The following is a 6,000-nucleotide window of genomic DNA, read 5'->3' as shown; positions in this document are numbered from 1 at the left end:
CTGCTCCAGTTTTTTAGCCAAGGCGAAAGGACCAGAACTGTATAAAGGCTCCATAGGAAACGCTACTCCAGCTCAAGTGCAGATAATAAGTGTTAGGGGAGGTCTCTGCTGTGCAAAGGGTATGTGGGGGCAGGGTCACAGCATACAAGCCTATGGAGATAACAGGCAGCCCAGGGAAGTTTCTGCCACTGTCACACGGCCCCAGAGTTGTCCAGTCTAATCCTTTAGGCTCTGGAGACTCCAGAGCAGCCCAAGGTTTGGGTGGCGTGGTGTAGTTTAAAAGAACTGTAGTTATCCTCCCACAGCAATGCCAGTTGTGTGCTGTGCCTTTGAGGGACGGCGCTGACGTTTGTCCTTGATGCTTGAAGGCCAGAGCTCTTCTGGCAGTTCTCCAGCAGAGAGAAAGCAGATTGTGCACATGGCTCCTTCAAAACAAAACTTCTTTCTCTTAAGTTACACGCTCAAACTCTTCTTTTACAATGTAACTAAGCAGATGTAGTGTGTCTGCTGCTGAAAGGGGCAAAGGCAGTGGAAATATTTATTCCCTCCCCCAAAGGGATTTGCTCCCTGAACGAGCTCATGGAGTCAGAACAGCACCAGTACTTGTGCAGGGAAAAACAAAGGGGTCATATGGCTGAGGATGGAGCAGAGAAATGATAAACAGGAGGCCAATCTTTTATGGGGTTCGCTAGCTGTTGGAAAACTCAGCTGTGCTGTAAATTCATACCTTCATTCACCTTATTTATGTGTCTGCTCTAGTATGCAAGCTTGATGCATGTGTAAATCATTTAAATAACGGAGATGCACTAGCATAAAACACCAATGAAATGAAATTGAGAGAGGGGCCTGTGGCGTGCAGCAAAAAGGAACCTTGTCTGTTGAGAGACAAGTTTCTTCTAAAGTTTCTAACCAAATGAACAGTGAAGGAAGTGAGCAAGAGTTAAGAAACAAACCCAACCATATAGCCTGGGGAATGAGAGCTGTGAAAGGTGGAAGAAACAGCTCCAGAAGGGACCTGGCAGCTAAATGACCTCCAAAAAATCCCGTGAGGTTCAAAGATACCTGATGAAACAGGGTGAGGATTATTCTGGATAACATTAGTGCTACCTGAATGGTGATTCCAGTAACTTCAATTAGAAATTGTAATTAATGGTTTTGTAAACCATGGTAGTGCTGTACTTCCCTAAGTATGGTTAATAGATGAATTTATGCATGTCATGAGAGTGTAGAGTCTCAGACTTAATAGTATAAGAATAAACTTAAAAGAATAAATATAACTGCAGAATAAAATATCTGTAGTTCATGAAGCACCCCCTGCTGTATTTTGTCATTCTTCCTTGTGCATTCCCGTATATTTCTTGTTTTCTGCATTAAAAAAAAAAATCCTGCTGCAACTGCTATATTGATTTCACTTTGAAAATTAAGCTGCATCATTTCATTCTGATTGTGTATATCTTGCCAGAGTAGATGCAGCTGTTGTGTTACTCACAGGCCTGAGTATGTTTTGCTGGTTTAATACAAAACCCTCTTGTTTGGCTTTTCCTTCTCAGCTTACTTTAGTGGTGCTGTTCATACAGTTGTTAGGAATTGTATTTGACAGTCCCTCATCAGTTTGTTCCCTGATTTATAACACATAAAATGTTGCTCTTGGCTTAGAAATTTCTTGACATGAATTGAGTTTGAAAATATGAAAATATCTGGCTTTTTTTTTGATACTTTGGATAAGAAATTGCCCATGAGCCAGTATCTCATGAACTACCTAAAGCGTTAGAGAGGATTTAGATGAATATGAGTAGTAGGAATTACTATGCTGGTCCAGGAAAAAGTACTCAAGGCTGGAAGGAGGGAAATGGAATAAAGCTGGAGGAATTTGGAGAGATGATCAGCAGCTTACAGGCGAAAGCTGGTTTTATGTATATATAGTGGTGCCCTGAGTTTAGAGGGTCTCTGTGCAAATATTGTTAGAAGACTGTAGTGTTCCTTATTTGGAATATTCTGGAAGGGAAGAACTGGAAGGGATTATGTATTTAAAAAACTGTGTTGTCTCGCTTTGTCTACTCTGCCTGGGCCTTTACTCATGCAAGTTTTGTAAACAGCTGCAGCAGACCCTCTCTTTAAAAGCTGATTGTCTGTTAAAAAGGGGTTGAGATAAAACTTGCCCTGCTCCTCTGAGAGTTTAAGGGGCCCACCTGTGACATCAGTTGTGTTGCAGTTGTTGAAAGTCCAGTAAATTGTGATCAGCCCTATTTGTAACATTTTCAGACTTATTAACCTCCCACCCCTAGACTAATAAATAACAGATAAATTCTTCTCACCTAGTAAGTGCTATGGCACGTCTCTAAATAGAAAATAAATAAATAAATAAAGCAGTCCCTGCCCTGAGAACCTTAGATCTGAGGATATCCTCTCTTACATGATCTCAACTGGTAGTGAACAAAAATTGCCATATGATTATTTCAAGCAGGATACATTAAAATAAACGTAATGGGTCTTCTGGGCCTTTTTGTACTTAGGATAAAAAAAAAGTTCCTGTGAGCTTAACACTCTGGGGCTACTTGGCTACTTTACTTGTAGTCTCAACAGGCTGAAAACTAAACAGAGAAAGGAGATTACCTCCCCATTCCTACCTTATACCCCGACTTAAGGTCGTTCACGGGTGGCTAAGGAAGAATGTGGTTGCTGCGTTGATTTGTGGATAGTGGAAGGACTTTGATCTGTTGTTCCAGCTCTTTTAACTGGTGAGACAGCCATGCCCATTTTTAAATTGTTTTTAGAACAAGGGAAAATATAACATAATTATCAATTTACGTATACTGTAAATATGTGCCCAATAAGGTAAGATAACAATGGTTCTTAAAGACCTGTTTCTGATACCAGCTTGGACACAGCTTTAAACCAGGATAAGAACTGAAAAAAATCCAAATAAAAAATGCCTCTTGCAGTTTTGTTTCCCCCTGCCTGTGAGGGTTGTTTGTTTTAAGTCTGAAGTCAACAAGATACACCAGGGCAAATTGTATGATAAAAAGGCATCTTAAACTACATGTGCAACTGTACTTAAGCTCATGAACCAGTAATACAGATGTCCTAAGCAGCAGAATGTGTCTCAAGTCTTTTAAAAATGAGCCATAATACTGTTCTGTAAATCTCTAGGGGAATGTAATTCTTAATCCAGAGATTTTTTTTTTTATTTTATTTTTTTTTGGCTTCTATAGTGCTTGCTTGCTTACGAGCTGCCATCTGTGGTGAAGGGCATTTCAGCTACTGGTTGCAGCAGCTCTGTCTGCCCACAGGCACTGGCGGGAGTTTAAGCTAACTTCAAGTTTAGCTGCACGCCACCCTGAGGAGAAGCAGTTTGAGAAGACGTGGTCTAAGGAATTAGGTGTTGGCTTTTTTGTTTAAATGAAGATAACTTGTTTTCTTTCTTTTCCCTTTACCATGATCTGATGGTAAGATGGGATATAAAGGGGAATTACAGACTTAATTATCTTAATTCAGCTTTTTTAGTTAGTGGGAACAAGCTTGGGCTAGAAAGTACTTTGCACTAAGTTTTGATAAAATGCCCTCTTACCCCGTGAAAGGAAGACTGGGGTATTATATACTGAGCAGGGTGATACGCCCTGCTGTTGCTGATGGCATCAAGCACAGGCTGGGGCAGTCCTGAGCCGTTGAGGAAAAAAGAGACAGGACTAGGGGAAATTTGATGGTCCCTCTAGCATAGTGCTCTCAGCCATGCTGCATGTTTGTTGCTGATCATTGCTTTTATTTTGCGGAGTTTAGATTCCAGGTGCCTATTGACATAAAGGGATGCTGTCATAGATTGTGCCAAACTCTTTAACTTAAAACAGAGCACCGTAAAAAAAAAAAAAAAAAATAGTGCTAGTGTAAGTGAGACCAAAATTTGACTTGGTGTGGGTAATGAAAAGTTCTGTGCTACTTTATCCTGCGGTAGAGGCCTAATCTGATGTTTCTGATGTTAACAACTGTAACTATCTGTCTGTTGATAGGAAATATTTCATCATCAGGTGCAAAACTCTGCTTTCATGCTGCTGGATCGCTTATGGTAAAGTTATGTAGAAAACAATATTTGCAAAAGTGTTGTTTGGTTTTGTGTTGTTGTTTTTTGTTTTTTTTTTTTTTTTGACTAACCTAGAAAACAAATTATTTCATGCTTAAGGTTGAGAATAGCCAAGATTAGTTTCTTTAAACTGAAATTAATTTTATTTAATTTTAAAGTAACACTTGATAGATTGTGATAGAGATTAAAGCTTTGTAGGTCTTTCTCAGAAGACAGGCAAGGCTTAGAGCTATAGAAATACCATATGTCTATCAAAAGCAACAGTTTCTCTCTTCCCCCCCTCCCCACTTCTCACATTATTTTTAAATATATATGATGATGACTGCCTTGGTAAGGATGTTCAAACAGTGACTTTTAAAAACATACAGTTATATAATGCACAGTCTGCTGCTTCCCTTGTATGCTTCAGAAATTCTGTGATAAGAAAGCATCTGCTTTTTTCTGACCTATATGACAAATACAACACCCAGATCACAAATGGACAATGATGTACAGGTTTTCTTTTGTCAGGCTACTGCAAGAGTAATAGCTATCAGGGCTGGCTAATTATGAAGGCTTATATCCAAGACAAGCCTCTGCACATTACATGCTTATTTCAGATTCTGTGAACCACGGTGCTATTTTTTTTTATAAACAAGGAATTCACAGGTAGACACACAGACAATGGTGTGGTAAGAGCATCTGGTATTCATATATAGCCAATAGACACATGATCTTTACCTCCTGTCTTCAAAAGCAAACCCAACTCTTTGGAAAGTAAGTGTGCTACCAGATATTTAGATGAACTTAAATCTTAACATCAAATCTCCTAATCCCTCTTTGATTTGGTTTTGGGCTTTTTGCTTTGATTGCAAGAGAAGTTTTGGTTATTAATTACAGATTAGGTCCTTTATCCTTAAATTATAGCATTGGATTCCTTCTTTCTTTGTCTATAGAAAACCTCTCCCACAAACACCAAACTGATTTTTAGGGATGGAATTGCAGATAGCTGCCAAATTCAAAATGTAGGTGAGGTGAGGGTGGAGGTAGGGGTATTTAATTTCCTAGAGAGAGATGATTAGACATAATAGAAAAAAATAAGGAACACACAAAGAAAATCCACGCGTGCTGCCAGTGGTGAAACTTCCATAGGTATCTTTGGGTCAAATTCTGCAAAGCAGCAAATTGATTTAAGTGAGTGGTACAACAGAATAATTCCTGCGAGCATAAAACAAGCAACTTGCACGTTTGTGTGGAAGACAGGGTGTAGAAAGGATGGTGGATATAGCGGAAGCATCTATCAAAGGTGAGAAAGCTGCTTTTTCTGCAGCACTTGTCTTCACTTCTATTTGATGGCATTTAATTTATCCATTTTTCAGAGCAGTATGTTAAAATAGTCACTGTTTAATCACCTTGGAAGAAAAGTGTAGGTGGAAAACATTTTACACCACTACTTAATTCCTTAAGAAGAAGGGAGGAGAGGGGCAATTTATTGGTTCTTGTTACCCAGATAATATTAATTGAATGATAACACCAGAATCTCTGGCTCTGTAGAAAGAATCAGGATTAATTGTTGAAATTACATTTGTGTAGTCCCGCTACTTTAGCATGCTAGGTCCCTGGTGAGACAGTTACTGTTCTGTGGTATCATTAACTGAGCTGAGAAGCAAATGTTAAGAGCATATGGTAGCGAGAGAAATTAATTATAAGTGCCAACTTCTTAATTTTTCATGTCAGCTTTTCTTCCTCCTAAAATTAGGTGTATATTTGCAATTTAAGCTGTTGATTGCTAGTAAGATTTTTAAAATAAGTAATACAAAGCCAGGAGATCTTTTCTTATGTTGAACTTTTGAATATACTAATAAAAGAGTTTAAAAAAAAAAAAAAAAATCTGTCTTCAAGTATATTATGTTAAAAATGGAAATCCACATACCATGGTGGAGAGC

This window comes from Aptenodytes forsteri, unplaced genomic scaffold (assembly GCF_000699145.1).
Source record: "Aptenodytes forsteri isolate BGI_AS27 unplaced genomic scaffold, ASM69914v1 Scaffold191, whole genome shotgun sequence".
Classification (NCBI taxonomy): Eukaryota; Metazoa; Chordata; class Aves; order Sphenisciformes; family Spheniscidae; genus Aptenodytes; species Aptenodytes forsteri.
The sequence above is the reverse complement of the archived record's forward strand: the minus strand, read 5'-3'. Positions refer to the sequence as shown.